This window comes from Aulonocara sp. 'chitande type north' Nkhata Bay, linkage group LG14 (genome assembly GCF_057382095.1).
Source record: "Aulonocara sp. 'chitande type north' Nkhata Bay isolate Kocher_YH1m ecotype deep benthic linkage group LG14, A_spYH_male_GT1.1, whole genome shotgun sequence".
Classification (NCBI taxonomy): Eukaryota; Metazoa; Chordata; class Actinopteri; order Cichliformes; family Cichlidae; genus Aulonocara; species Aulonocara sp. 'chitande type north' Nkhata Bay.
In genome coordinates, this window is record NC_141357.1 from 40,434,005 (window position 1) to 40,450,393 (window position 16,389).

The following is a 16,389-nucleotide window of genomic DNA, read 5'->3' on the forward strand; positions in this document are numbered from 1 at the left end:
TCATCCGAGAGGAAGTTTGTTAGAAAGTCAGTGATCTCCTGAGGAAAGTGAAGGTCAAACTGAGAGAAGAGCCGTGATTACGCTTTGGTCCCTGAATGTCTCATCATCACTCTTTCTTCACCCTGACGTTAGTCTGCAGGACTTGTATTTTCCACATTTCTGGAAGAGCTGCAAACACACCGTGCTCTCCGGCCAGGAGACGGTTCTGCAGCAGGTACTGCTGATACTGAGACTGCTGACATCACACGCAGTGCCATCCAACCTGTCTTTGTCTTTATTGTCACTATAAATACATGAAATATAATGAGATCAATGAGATCCTTTTGACAACAGTCATTCACATCATTGCACCTGTAACTCTAATGTGACACCATCACATGTGACGGTGGCAGAACGAGGTGGACGCACCTGAGCGGCATAAACGCTGCATTCCTGCATTGAAAGGGTGAACGAGGTTTTTGGGAAGTGTTCAGCTGTGTGTGTGTGTGTGTGTGTGTGCGTGTGTGTGTGTGTGTGTGTGTGTGCGTGTGTGTGTGTGTGTGTGTGTGTGTGTGTGCGCGTGTGTGTGTGTGTGTGTGTGTGTGTGTGTGTGTGTGTGTGTGTGCGCGCGCGCGCGCATCGTGACAGCCACAGAGTAATAACAGAATCCTGAAAAGTATTGAAATGTGTTCGCCTCCGCCGTGTGTTTATCAAAGTGGACAGAACAAAAGAGACCTGACTTCAGAGCATGGAGAGATTACTGCCCACTGAACATCGTGGATCCTCTGTGGAGGTCGTCAAGAGCTCCAGATTCCTCGGTGTCCACCTGGTCCCTCAACACCAGCTCCATAACTAAGCTCTGCTTCCTGAGGAAGCTGGGAAAGCCCATCTCCCTCCATCCATTCTCACCACCATCTACAGAGAGACTATCGAGAGCATCCTGAGCAGCTGCATCACTGTCTGGATGGTAACGGCACCGTATCGGATCACAATGCTCTACAACTGTTAGTGAGAGCAGCTGAGAGGATCATTGGAGCCATCACAGAGGCCTGTCACACCTGCTGAATCGGCAAAGCCACCAGCATCGTGGAGGACCCCACACACACTCTGCTATCACTTCCAGCATAAATGAAGACAGGAAACTAAACAGCAGTGACGTTTGTAGGGTTACTGAAGTTGGGCTAGCTGCTATATAATGATGTGCTACGTGATCGCTAGCGACACAGCTATGTTAGCATAATATAAACAGTGAAGCTGGAGGACGAACACTAACACTTTTCCACTTATAAAAGTTAACGTGAAGGTTCCTGATGGTTAGAGACAAATGCAATCGCATGGCAGGATGCTGTAAACGGACCAAACTTCAGTCAGGAGAACAACTGAGATAATCCATCCACAATACGAGGTTAGTCATTAATATACTGCAACAACGTGGTCAAAGGAGCTTGCAAAGAAAAGCGTCTGGACTTCTTTAAGTTACTTGAAGACGTTTCACCTCTCATCCGAGAAGCTTCTTCAGTTCTAAGGTCAAATGGTGGAGAGTCCCAGATATAAACCTAGTGGGAGTGACCTCCCACAGAGGGACAAAAGGACCCCCTGACCCTAGAACTGAAGAAGCTTCTTCAGACAAGACAGTAACGCGTTATGCGTTACTGTAATCCGATTACTTTTTTCAAGTAACGAGTAAAGTAAGGGATTACTATTTCAAAAAAGGTAATTAGATTACCGTTACTTTCCCGTAGGAACACTGCGTTACTGCGTTACTAAAACCGTGATTTTTTGCGAGAATGTCTCACGACAGTGACGTAAGCGAGTGCGCCGTTCGTGACAACAGCTGTGTGCAGATCAACAGTGGATCATATATCAAGGGGAGAGAGTATGAGCGTGCAGCGTTTAGAGCGTGGAAGTACTGACCTTACTTTGAGTTTGATTCCATAAAAAGTGACAAAAACATTAGCCGTTCAAAGAAAACTTCTTTTTACATCAAAAAAAACCCCTAAACTTCTGCACAAGCACCGAGTAGCTACGATGGGAATATAAAATTCACAGAGAAACTCGCGGATCCTTCCACTGACGGCTGCAGCACACCTGCACCAGGGCAAACCTCCGCCTGCCCCACTCCTGCTAAACAGGTGAAAATAGAGCAACAGGACCGCTGAGTCTTTGATTTTATTTATTTTCTGCTGTGTTTTACTTGCATCTATTTGAAAGACTGAGTGTAAACACAAAAAACATTTTATTTTATGAGCTGGAATGTGCAGAAAATAGGTTTAAATATTAAACTAATTTCTTCCAGTCAGAGAATGTTGCATATAATTTAATTTTTGCTTGATGCATAAAGTTAAAAGATTAAAACTAATAAAACAAGTTTAAAAAGAGACTTTTCCATTTGATTACATTTTGTATGATGGATTATGCAGAAAAAGTAGAATTGGGATTGAAGCGATTGAAGATCTATCGTAAGGGTCCATAATCCCAGTCCACGAGGGCCGGTGTCCCTGCAGGTTTTAGATGTGTCCTCGAACCAATACAGCTGGTTTAAATTGATAAATTACCTCCTCAACATGTCCTGTAGTTCTCCAGAGGCCTGGTAATGAACTAATCATGTGATTCAGGTGTGTTGACCCAGGGTGAGATCTAACACCTGCAGGGACACCGGCCCTTGTGGACTGGGATTGGGGACCCCTGATCTATCGCGTCATTACCTATTGAGGGTGTAAAGTAACTAAGTAACTAATTACTTTCAAAAATAAGTAATCAGTAAAGTATTACTTTTGGGGGGGAAGTAATCAGTAATTAGTTACTGATTACTTTTTTCAAGTAATTTGACCAACACTGGTCGTCAGCATACAGGTGATAGGAAATATGATTGTTAAAAAAAGAGAACTGAACCAAAGACAGATCCCTGAGGGCCCCACAAAGCAGAACAGCAAAACACCTCTCAGAAAAATGTGACATGAACCATTTTAAATCATCAGCAGAGGAACTCTTCTCCATTGTTTATGGGAATGTCCTAAAATCCAGGAATTTTGGAAAGATGTCATCAAATGTCTGACTGAAGTGTTTAAGGTAAAAATTCCTTTAAATGGTAAACTCTGTGTACTTGGAATATACCCAAGGGGATTTAAGCAACTGGAAAAACAAACTAAATTACTGGACTATGGACTACTTCAAGCCAGAAGAGCCATTGCACTAAGAGGATGCTCCCTCCATGGGACTCTGGAAGAAGGAAATTGCAGGCTCTAGGCCTGGAAAGACTAACATATATTGCAAAAACTGGGACTTTGTGAATATGTGGAAGCCATATATGGACATTTCAGGGAGTGGAGGTGAAGGATGTTTATGAGAAAGAAGGAAAAGAAGAAGGGAAGGAGGGGAAAATCTTGTTTATCCTTATCTGTAATTCCTTGTATTTTTGTATTACTGTGAGAACTATGCTCATTCTACATTTGAATATGATGTAGGCAGGTTTGATGTATGGATGGGTGTGTGAATGTGAGGTTGTTCAAATATTTGTTTGTATTGTACAACAGAAAATTTCAATAAAAATATGTAGAAAAAAATGAACAGCAGTAATCCCAAACAGGTCCTTGAGCCTGTTTATCATGATGCTGTGATCTACAGTATTTAAGCTGAGGTCCAACTGAACCAGAGCTGTGTTTACTCTCTAGAGTCTGCTGCCATCAAGATCTTTGACAAAATGTGGAGCCCTGACATCCTGTAACAGGAGCGTACTGGGTCAGACGTGGGAGCTGCTTAGCTCTGTAGCCCAGTCTGATGCTAGAGTACAGCTTGTCCAACGTGTTGAATCTTCTGGTAGTGCAATTTACACCTTGATGGAATTTCTGCAGCGCTATCTTCGATCCACATGATTGAAGTCCCCGCAATAATAAAACTGCATTTGGGGGGGGGGGGGTGCTACTACAATAAATACAGTTATAAGCACAATTTAGGAGGTGGGACTGTTGGTTCCATTATAGTATGAATAAAAATACGGTTTATAAATAAGGTGTAATGTCCATGGGTGTTGGCAGTGCAGTTATGCTCCGATCAGGGTGGAGGTAGGGGATGTTTGACAGCCTGTGGGTAAAAACTTCTGTTGAGTCTGTTTGTCTTCGTCCTGATGGACCTGTAACGTTTACCAGAGGGAAGGGGGGGAGTGAGTGTCCAGGGTGTGAGGGGTCCTTGATGATGATGCTGGCTTTCTGCTGAAGTCTGCCAGTATAAATGTCTCTGAGGGGGTTAGTGAGGTGCCGATTGCCCGCTCTGCTGCCCTCACCACCCGCTGCAGTTTCCTCTTGCCCTCCATGGTGCAGCAGTTGAACCAGAGTGTGCAGCAGGAGGTCAGAAATCTCTCGATGGTGGAGCGGTTGTGGTTAATTAGCAGTCTCTGGGGTAACTGGGCCTGACGTAGTTTCCTGAGGAAGTACAGCCATTGTTGTGCTTTCCCTACCTGGTGGGAGATGTTTGTGGACCAGGTGAGGCTGGCCGAGATGTGGGCTCTGAGGAACTTAAAGCTCTCCACCCTTTCTACCTCCTCCATCAATGTAGAGGGTGGAGTGCTCAGTCGATTACCATCTCCTTGGTCTCGGCTGTGTTCAGATGCAGGTTGTTGTCGTCATCGCTTCAGATGCTGAACCTCCTCTCTGTAGCTGAATCATCGCTGTTGTCGATCAGTCCTATGATGGTGGTGTCAGCAAATTTTATAATGGTGTTACTGGTGTGGATTGGTGAACAGTTATGGGAGAAAAGTGAGTATAAGAGGGGACTGAGGACACACCCCTGTGGGACACCTACATTCAGGATGAGGGTGGAGGAGGTGTGCTCTCCCATCCTGATGTTCTGGGGTCACGCAGGAAGTCCAGTATCCAGCTGCACAGTGAGCTGCTGAGTCATGAGTTGCTTATTAACCAGTTTGTGGGGTTGGACTGTGTTGAAGGCAGAGCTGGTCCACAAACAGCATTCTCACACAGGTGTTGCTACTGTCCAGGTGAGGGCTGTGTGAAGAGCTGTTATTATGGCGTCCTCTGTCGACCTGTTTGCCCAGTATGTAAACTGGTGTGGATCGAGGTCTGCAGGGATGGCAACTTTAATGTGTGACATGATGAGCTGTTCAAAACATTTGGTAATTATGGGTGTTCAAGCAACTGGATGATAATCATTCAAGCAGCTCACTTTGCTCTTCTTGGGCACTGGAACGATGGTGGCTGACTTAAGGCAGGATGGTACTACCGACTGTAGCAGTGAGTGTCTTGATCCCCTGCCACAGGTTTCTGGAGTTGTTTGTGTTCCTTGCTGTTTGTATTTGCGCTCGGCTTCTTTTATGCCTTTAAGCAGAGAGTGGCGTGCCTCTTTGTAGACTTGCTGGTCTCCTGATCTGAAGGCGCTGTCACGTGCTCTTAGTAGGGCTCTCACCACACTGTTGAGCCATGGCTTCTGTTTCGGGAACACTGTAACAGTCTTTGTTGTTGTTATACTCTCACTACAGAAGTTGATGTATGAGAGTACGGCAGATGTGTGGCCCTCCAAGTCTTCTGCAAATACACTCCAATTCGTGTTATCAACACAGTCCCGTAGGGCTGTGGTGGCTTCCACGGTCCACACTCGTACTGTTTTTTCAGATGGTTTTTGCCTTTGAATTAGAGGTCTATAAGCAGGGACCAGGGACAGAGAGAGATGGTCAGAGAGTCCGAGATGAGGCGGGGAGGGCTTTGTAAGCATCTGGGATGTTGGTGCAGACTTGGTCCAGTGTGTTGTTTTCCCTCGTTGGAAAGCTCACGTTTTTAAAAAAAATCCAGGCGGGACAGATTTCAGGTTTGCATGGTTAAAATCTCCAGCCACGATCACAGCGCAGTCCGGGTGTGTTGTTAGCTGTTTATTAATGGAGCACTGGAGTAGCTCCATGGCTGACTTAGCATTAGCTTGCAGCGGCACATAAACTGCTATTATTGTGATCGCTGTGAGCTCGCTCGGCAAGTAGAAGGGTCTACACTGAACCATCATGTACTCTGTGTCCGGACAGCAGTGGACGACTTTAACTGTGTTGTTGGTGCACCAGTTATTGTTCACAAACACTAGCAGACCTCCTCCGGACTCTTTGTTCCTGTCCGCTCTGAATGTAGCGTGGCCCGCTAGCTCAATGATCATAACAGAATAATCCAAACAGTGTAAGGTGATCCGCAGTCGTAGCTCATCCATCTTGTTATTTAGTGACCGTGAGTTGGTGAGGAAGAGACTCGGAATAGCCGGTCTGTGTGGGTTAGCACATAGCCTAGCACTCAGCCCTGCTCTCTTCTGTTTCCTGTGCCTCCGTCGCCTACGCCACTTCAGTGGTGGTATGGTGGAATTAGAGTCCGTGTCCCTCCGGATCTCAGGGGGAATTGAGTCCCAGTCATTGTCAGCAAAGGTTAGCATAGTTAGCATTAGCAGTTGGTGGAAGGTAAACAACAGTGTACTCCCTTGGTACGTAAAAGGGTCTGCAATTCATTTACTCCAGGTCAGGGAAGCAATGGCTGTCCACAGTAACTGTGTCTGTACAGCAGTTATTGTTGATCTACACACACCCCACCTACTCTTCTCTAACCACGGTCCTGATTTAGCACCATGTTGTTAAGTCCGTTAGCTTGATGGCTGAATTCGGGATGAATGGATGAAGTCAGGATTCTGTGATCATAAGTACACAGCTATCCCTAATGGTGCAATCTGTCACAACCTGGAGCCTTAGTTCGTCCATTTTGTTGAAGAGGGATCTGGCATTGCTGATGAAAAGACCGGGAAGCGCTGGTTTATGAGGTTGTCTCTGTAATTCCAGCTCTGCAACCTCACTTCTGCTTCCTTTCCTTGCACCACCTTCACTGCCTTGTGCTCTGAGCTGAAGGAGCACCTGCAATGCTGGAGGACGTGTAAGTGTTATCCATCTTAGTTCTCCTTTAAAAGCACTTTGAATTATTTTTACTGGGTTTTATTTAGCGTGACTTCAGATGCATCGATGCTAAATGAAGAATTCTGCTCCTGCAGCTCTGCTGGAGTGACTGCAGGCTTCCTGAAGGAAGTTCAACCAAATGCCCAATGAGTACAGAAAATGAGCCAGGTGCCAACAGGTGGGCTTCCTGTTCAGGTGCACCCGAGGGCTCATCGTCTCCCATCTTTGAGTATAATAACTATGAATGGAGATCTCCACCCCACATAGCAGAAACTGAACTGTTGTTTTCATACTTTTTAAACAAACCTGAGGAAACACCCTCACAGCTTACAGCCTCTCAGGTAACACCTGCTGGGTATCCCATCATGTCTCAGTGTTTCTGGCCCACTGCCCGGGGCCCACGGCTTCCTGGCTCGAGTCCAGCTGGCTCGGAGGCCCGGCGCATTGGGAACCTGACGGCACGTCACTCAGAGAGACGGAGGAGAAGACAGACTTTCAGCCGGAGCTGAAGGATGACGATTTAATTACACTTCTGTCCATTCATCTGTCCATCCACACACACACACACTCGTCAGCAGGTTCCCACACCTCACAAACAGCCCCTCCATCTTGTTCTTTTCTTGTATTTTTTCGGGTCGATGAAAAGAAACGATTCTGTTTTTACAGGCTGCTGGTTGCCGTGGTGACCGGGAGCGACCAAAAAATGTCCTGCAGGTCAAACTAGACGCCTCGACCATCAGCAGAGATGAGAAACCAGGTTGCTCAGTTTAACTGAAGCTCCAGTTTTATGACTGAAGATTATCACCTCTGCAAAAACTCTGTGTGTGTGTGTGTGTGTGTCGCGAAGTAGAGCAGCTTCAGGTTTGTGTTGTCTTTAGTGTCACAGCCTCAGTGTGAGCTGCTGTTAGACTGAACCTGAGATGTCCAGCAGGGGCAGCAGTGAGTCCGTCTCCATAGACTTCCATGTAAAAGGTTCGCAGCACAAACAAACATGTTTACAGCCTGAAACACAGACAGTCATAACACGCCCCACAGGTGTTATGAAGGCGGGGGAAATGTTTATATAACTCACCTCTTTGCATTTTTAGGGGTGTGGCCTCTTTGACTGACAGGTAGATGGGCCTGCTCAGCATTTATCTACATGCCACGGAGCATGAGTGGATGTTAATTGCTTAATTGTACCATGCAGTGCACCTGTGTGGAAACATCTGCACTGGCTGTGTCTCTCCACTCATTTATTCAGGGTTTTTCTTTTAGATAGCCTCATTTATTATTGCAGATGTTTTGCTTTGCACGGGATGACTAAATTAGTCAGATATTGTGATTGGAGTGCCTTTGTTTATCCGTGATGCAGTCCATGTTCAGTACAAGAAAAAAGAAACACTGTGGCAGACATGAGGCAAAAAAATAAATCACTCAAAACTCTGGAACAGTGAAAGATTTTTAAAATCTTCCTTTCAAAATCAGTCATTACAAATAAGGCACAGTTGTATAAATAGGATAGACCATAAAATAATTAACAATAACCCATGACTAGACTCTTATCTACGCACATAAAAAGCGTTTTCGTATCAGCGAGACCATTAAATGTTGCTGTGGCTAATGGTCACTTATCCAAACAGAACAGAGGTCTTACGCTTTTTATTTACATGAATTGTTCCAAGTGTTGATGCCAAATTGTTGTCAAGGTGTAATGTGCTAATGTAATTTAGCTTTAAAAGAAAAAAAAAAGATCTTTCTAAAAAAAAGATCTTTCGCACAAGTCTACAAGCCGTGAACATTACCAGTCAGTTGATTTTGTGCTGCGCTCTTCTCAAACTCCGCATTTCAACACACAGCATCTGCAGTATCTGCAGTGTGGACCTCTGGACCAACCCAGTATTACAGCAAAGCGTGTACACGCTAACCTGTGTTTACATGTAAAAGTTTTAATGTCTGTTTGAATGTTTCACGTCATAATTTCCATGTTGGCTTGAAATGTCTCCCTCTGCTGGCTCTGCAGCTTACTGCACATTTGGAGGGTCACAGCATGAAATGGACACTGTGGACTGCGTGTCTGTTACACGCTTTGCTGTGATATCAGGACTGGACGTGTTTGTGCTGTTTTTAATGACATCATGTGACCAACAATATGGCTGCTGTGAGGTTACTGTACAGAGCGTCCACAAAGGCGGAGCTCCAGTTTTAGTGAAATTCAAGGATTTTGATTGGATGTTACTAATGCGCAGGTATCTGTGGTACCAAGCGTCAGCTGATGACTCCATCCTGTCATTTCTGATTGGATCAAAGCAGCCTGGAGTCCATCTTTTATTTACAGTCTACTGTGAGTAAGCACGCGTCACGCCGCTTTCACTGGTCCAGCACCAGTCAGCACTGGTGGCTGAAACAGGCTGCAATGTCAAATCAAAGGAGTCTAATCAGCATGATGACATCGTCAGCGTGATGGGCGGGTTCACGTAAACAGACTGAGACACTCGGAAAGTTTATTTTCACTCTGCTTTACTGAGGAAGATGGAAACGCTCTGACAGCGATCACAAACAGGAAGTGCACACATCAGCCTCAAACATCCAGCTGTGGCGTGATCGCCGAAGGTCAGCGACGCCTCCAAGACTGTCACACCTGAACGAGCCACAAAACCTGAGGAGGAGGAAGAGGAGGAGTTAATCAGCAGCAGATGATGAAGAGTGAAATTCAGCGTGTATGTGACGATTTCCTGTTCTCACCTGAAACTTGATGAAGGTCACAGGAAGTGTGCAGACCTCCTCACGTCCAGCAGCCTGGTGCTTGGCGCCCCCTGCAGGAAGTTCTGTCAGCGCTGTATTTTCTTTAGGTTTTGATTTTCTTGTCCAACGCTACAAAAATCAAAACCTAAAAAAACCACAGAGCCGCAGCAGCAGCACAGCGGCACCATGGGACACGCCCCTTCCTGTTTAGGAAAAAACAAACAAACCACACACTGGAGCTGTGTCCCAAAACGTTGGCTGCATCCTTCGGAGGCCGCATTTGAAGGCTGATTACGTCACAGCCAGGCGATAAAGGCTGTCCCAATTCGTCGACTCCTTCAAATGCGGCCGACAGATACGCCCTTTATTTCCCCGAATTTGAAGGATGGGTCGGGTGCGTCCTTCGTGGCCCACCATATCCCAGAATTCATAGCGCAGCTCAGCCAATTCCAGTTTCCAACAATGACAATTTACATATTTTCGCGTGAATGCAGCTGTGTAACCTTCAAATATCTGCTCGGTTTATCAAGATATCACATATTTGCAAAAGTGCTCCGACGTTTTCAGAGACGTCTGCTACCCACCAGCTCGATAGCTGACTGGTAGGGGTGCAACAATACACAAAATTCACGGTTCGATATTTTTTCGATACAAAAAATGTTCATACCTTTTTAATTTGACATTTATTAAAATTATAAATATATATTTTAACTCAAAAGTACAGTTTGATGGAGGAATCACTCATCTTTGGAAAAGAGAGTTTATTACAGAGAAATGGCTCTTTCAAAATAAAAGCTATACTATACGCTTCTTCTGGGCTATATTCTCAGCAGCATAAGGAGAATCATGTGCTAACAGCTGTCTAAATGACTCGGCTAAAGTTAGTAGCATGCTTGCTTTTTTTTGTCTGCTTCCACTTGTCTTTGCACTAGGATGATGTCGGAGTAAATGTGCAGTCATATTCGTTGTGTTCCCACTAGTGCTGTCAGCGTTAATCTGAAATGACCTTAACGCCACAACACGGCAAATCTCCGTTAATGAGCTACCGCGGATCGCCCCGTGCGTGGGGCTGGACGACCAACACGTTAACGAGCTAACTGCGCTAACACACTAGTTCCCACCCATGTAATTGAGCATTGTGTGGCACATCCAACATACTGTTTTACTTTAGTCCATGACGCGCTTACCTTCAGGGTCATACGTCACATGAAAACCAAAATCTGAATAAATTTGCCATGTTGCAATGAGCTTCGCTTCTGTGCTTGTGCTGCGCTCAGTGGATCTGCGCTCGACAGTGCAGCCTAGGCGGAGTAGTCGAACGCAGATCCACTGAGCGCTCAAGACAGACAGCATAGTCAGAAGAAAAGTTGATAAAATAAAAAAAAACATTTTTTTAAATTTGTATTGTTCGATACATATGCGTACCGAACCGAAAGCACTGTATCGAACTGTTCAATATCCACACGAGTATCGTTGCACCCCTACTAGCCGGGGTTCAATGGTCACTCGAGCTGGCGAGGGCAGCGGATCCCCGCTGTCTTTCGCTACTCAGGTTAAACGTGATATTTAAGTCACTCGGATAACTTAAATCGTAAAAGTAAATCGGTTTGGCTGAGATCAAAGTTATTAGATTAGATTAAATAAAACTTTATTAATCCATCGGGTGGGTTCCTCCAGGATTTTCACACAGCTGAATAAACGTCAAACAGAAAACTGATTAAACAGAAGTGTGAGACGGTCGAGAGTTTACTCCAGTGTCCTGTTATATTTAGATAGCACGGAGCAGACGGCCAAGTTCATTAAACCCCACCCAGACAGCGATGACGCAAATCTGAAGGCTGGACCGTCCAATTTCACAACCTCGCTCTTCCGGCCTTCTCGGTCTTCAAAGGACCCGGCCCACGTAGACCGCAAAGGCCGGGTCCTCAGGAGGACGCAGCCTACGCTTTGGGACACAGCTTGGGTCACAGAAACACTGCTGAGGTAATACCTGAAATCACACTTTACCCTCCCCCGCAGCCACACCTCCAAACACGTCGGTCAGCGCCGCAGTTTTCGGTCACGCCCTCCCTTAAAGAGGAAATGTCCTCCAGCCCCGATCTGCCATGATTCCTGACGGCATCCGTGCAGCGATGCAGGAATGTGGTCAGAGCTCGCGACCACTCGCTCGATGTCAGAAACACTCAGTAATAAAAGGTCAGAGCAGCGTGCCAAAAACTCAGTGTCTCCACAGGTCACGTCTCCACAGACGTGACCTGTGGAGCTGAGCAGCGGGTTTTACCGCACGGTCGCCGGGTTGGCGTCGCTACGTCAGTCCTCAGGTGGTTGAACAGGACAGGTGAGCACTCTGGGGTTCCTGTTCCTGTCACCTGCACCTGACTGTATCCAGATATCAAACATGGCCGACACCGCGGTGATCGTTACAGACCCCGATGCACACGCACAGTTGAGCCAACATCGTAAAAAAAGCTCTCCGTCATCTGAGACTGCCTCCTCAGCCTGAACACGAGGTGATCGGGGTCGTCCGGGTCAGAGTGCGCTACGTGTTTGATCCACTAACGTCCACGCCGCTGCCGCTCCAGCTGTTCGAACGCTGCGCTCAGACGTCTCCATTATACCCGAGGTCCTGACGGGCCTGTCGGAGCAGACGCTGTGCATCGGCTGGAGGTTGGACCAGCGAGCTCACCTGTGAGCCCGGCGTCACTCACTGAGCTTTCCATCAGCGCCGCAGCCCTGCTGCTGTTGCCTAGCAACAGGCTCCCTCTGCATGTCTGCAGGACCGAAGGAAGCTGCAGAGCGTCACGTTCAGCACGCAGCTCTGCAACGGCGGTGGGAGAGCACCTGCCTCAGGGCTCCATCGCATTTTTTAATCACTAGGGTTTGAGAGTAACGAAATTTCTATTCTCTGTATGTCCTGTACATGTGGCAGAATTGACAAATAAAGTTGACTTGACTTGATCACCATCGAACAGCACAGCACACCGTGTGACTCCACACTGCCTCTGATTGGTCCAGGAGAGTCGTGGTGCAACCGTGAGATCAGAGTTTAAATCTAAACGATCAGCTTCACATCGAAGCAGCCCCGCCTCCTGACGCAGACTCAGCATCCAAAAAGAGAGTGAAGCGAGGCTGCGGTAACCACGGGAAACGGCCGACGGTACAACGAGCTTCCTCCACTCACCGTCATCAGACAGATGGCTGGATTCGAGATTAAATGGAAAGCTGAACCTCGGAATGCTTCAGTGACAGCGCTGCAGAGGGCAATCACAGGAAGCAGCGTTTGGTGCAGCGTCTCACCTTTGACCCCAGCTGACCGTCACAGATTAGGTTCATTCTGCATTTACAGCTACTGACGAGCTGTCACATGACCAGGTGTTCCTGGTTTCAGTTCTGGGCCGGATCGATCAGTAATCAATCAACATTAATGAATCTGTATGGATGACCTCAGCGGGCTCGCTGCGTTACATCCTGTATGGGTGTGGAAACACTCCAACATCTTTACCATGGAAACACGTTTCCATGGTTACTGCTGGAGGATGAACAGTGAGGGCCGTTTAAGACTTTTCTACTCTGGGATCTATATGACATCATAAGCACCATACAGATGCCTGTGAGGGTCAGCCAATCAGAAGCCAGCTGTCTAAAAGGGGAGGGGCTACAGTAACTTCGGAGTATGACTTCGAGCCCTGAATCATGCTAGGTTGCCCTGAGTAAAAGATTCTGAGCATGCTGTCATGGTGACAAGCTCTGGAGATCAACACCTCCCCCGCAATCGTGGATGAGGAGCTGACACCGTCAGTCAGAGCCAATCATAACGGAGAGTTGCAGCTGCACAGACAAGAACAGGGCGCAAGTTATTACAGGCAGCGCCTGGGAAACACTTCACATAGCAGAGGGCACTGTTCCCGACTCGGAAAACTCCATTCCTCCTGGTCGTTGAGCTATCGATCCCGCTTATCGGTTCTTGCACTCGTGCTATGATCAGCTGATTTTAGTTGGCGTGTCGGAGGAGGAAAACGGCGGTGCAGTCTCCAGCGTGGATATGCACGTCACTTTTATTTTATTGCACAAAAGGGCGAGATACAAACTGCAGTCTGCTGCTAACACAACTTCACTCTTTACAAGCAACTGCACAGACAGCATGTTAATGCTGAGCTAGCCAAGAACCCAGAGTGCACCAGGTAACAAACAGATGAGCCGTCAGGCTGCAGCCTCCTCTACCTGTTCAGAATCACCGTGGCGACCGCTTTTTGTGCTGGTTTTCATTTTTGCGTTGTACCAAGACAGGGGTGAGCAACTCCAGGCCTCGAGGGCCGGTGTCCACGATCCAACACAGCTGATTCAAATGGCTAAATGACCTCCTCAACCTGTCTTGTAGTTCTCCAGGGGCCGGGTAATTAACTAATCATTTGATTCAGGTGTGATATCTAAAACCTGCAGGACACCGGCACTCGAGGCCTGGAGTTGCCCACCCCTGTACTAAGAAAAAGACCTGAGAGAGGTGCGTGCTGCTATGTGGGGCTGTAGCCTCATGGTTATATCGTTAGATGGTGATTATAAGCGCTTCAGATCATTTTACAGAGGAACATGAAAGTAACGAATAGTAGAACGAAGTGTTCTGTGTAATATGTTACCGAGTACAAAGAAGAAGGAAACCTCAGCACGCTCAAACATGCGACCCACAGCGTGTGATTCATTTACATGACTGTAATGTCTTAGTGATGCTGGTGAAAAACAATCCATAAGAGAATCAATACTGGAATCGCTAAATTCCTATCAGTTCCCATCCCTGGCCAGCTGATGACATAATGTTAAACTGCAACATGAAATGTGGACCTCGGCATCCATGCACAGAAACATCGCTCAGCTGGAAATGAATCCGCAGTAATCCTTATGACAGGCAGGCAGCTGAACACTCTGAAATCTGACTGTCAGAGCAGCACCTGAACAGAGCGTCGTAAATAAAGCAGAGTCCATCATTATTTTAATTTCACACGCAGAGACCAGCTGTCAGTTTACCTTCTTATAAATATACATCATCTTTTCTAAAGAAAGCTCGTTTGTATAAATATGAAGATGCATTTGTGGTTTCCCTGTAAACGTCAAGCTACACCACTCCGTGCGGATGCTTCAGATTATAAAGATGAAGCGTTTAAATGCTGGCGGACATGTTCTCCCCTTTTATTGTTTCATATGACATATTTATTTTAATCGTAGACACGAAAAGGCGTTTTGATATTCACATATGTGCACACAACAAGAACATCTCCACACTGAAGGTTAAAATGTACGCTGACAGCCTGCAGTTACCCGCTGATAAACCTTAAAAGGGGCGCACTCCGAACTCCATTGAAGAAATCTCCGTTTTAACGTTGGTGTTAAATTTCCCGGGATGGCGAAGGAAACCCTTCAGATCGTTTAGCGGCCGGTAACGGCAGGCTGTGCCGCTGTTTTCGGCAGCCTCGTGTGTCCCCCCAGTTATTTGTACCTGGACGGGAGGACTGATGTTTCTACCCAGTCACGTAGGTTTCGGCGCCGCTCACGAGAATGGTATTTATCGACGACAGCGACACATAAAAACGCTAAAAAGGTTCGTTTGTCTTACACGAAGCTTCCTTATGGGTGAGCCGAATTGAAGGGCGGCTCCTCGGCTCTCACTGTGGACAGTACACCGCAGCTCAGGCGGGAAAGACGGGAGCGGTCAGCGCCAGGAGCGAAAACCGGGATTTCTGACGGCTGCTTCGGAGCTAGCCGTTAGCAGCTGCTGCTAGCGCTGCCGCAGCGGTCAGCCACCGCTGCTGCAGTGCGGACGGACGGACTCACGGGCAGAGCGCGGACCGCTGCCGGTGTTCCCCGGCCCCGCGGACAGGCCGCTGGCTCCCGGCGAGGATTCCTCCTGGACCGCGAGCCTCGCCGTCGATCCATCGGGGCGTCAGGACCGGACCCTCCGTCTTCACCGTTCGGTGCCAAGATGTCTGCGCCGCGGCGGAGCTCCGCGTAAGCTGACGGAGCCCCGCCGGCCGCGTCCCACTCAGAGCACCGCCTTCCTCCCCCGGGACACTCCCTGCCCTGCGGGACCCCAGCGGCTCCCTGTGCCAGCGGCCCGGGGCCTGGTGTCGGTGTGGTTCGAACACCGGCGCGTCCCGGACCCCGCCGTGCCCGCTCCCGGAGCCCGAGGCGGCAGCTGAACGGTTTGGGACGCGTCCCAGCAGAAAAGAGCGAACCGTGAACGCGAGCCAGTGACGTCACCGTCCGGGCCCAGACATCAGGGGTCCCCAAAGACCAAGGTTAGGCTTCAGGGTGACCGTGGGAGAACGTGTTCACCAGAGGCGGAGCCAGACATTTGAAACACCCGGGGCTTAGCCCTAAAGGGTAGTATGTATGTGGGATTTTTTTTTATTTTTTTTTTGGGGGGGGGGGGGGGGGGTTTAGAAATGACTGAAAGATTAATTGGCTCTGTAATAGAGTGAATTGTTGCCCCCCAGTGGTAAAATACAGAAGTGCCTGTTACAGGGCTAGTTCTTGGTTGACCAATATATAACAACAAAAAAGGGTAGTTTTCTGCACCGCTAAGAAACAACAAGTTAGTGTGTGATGTCCTGCTGTTCAATAAAGGCACCTATCCACGTCCTTCTGTCCTGATCCTTTTAAGAGCCTAATCCAGAATATCACAACTGGCGACGAGGATTCTAAAGATTTCCACAGCGTGACAGAGGCTGTAGGAGGGTTGTGTTCACATGTAAAGAAAAAGACAAATCAAGACG

The 16,389-nt window shown here is 47.5% G+C and overlaps 1 long non-coding RNA gene across 1 annotated transcript; it reads right to left on the reverse strand.

Annotated features, from left to right (window-relative positions):
- Nucleotides 1-8,342: 8,342 nt before the first annotated feature.
- Nucleotides 8,343-15,836, reverse strand: LOC147315326 (uncharacterized). Its single transcript, XR_015124786.1, has 3 exons — nucleotides 15,449-15,836; nucleotides 9,626-9,828; nucleotides 8,343-9,539 (listed from the first exon to the last, which is right to left on the reverse strand). It is a non-coding gene; the product is annotated as an uncharacterized LOC147315326 (long non-coding RNA).
- Between the last annotated feature and the right edge of the window lie 553 nt (nucleotides 15,837-16,389).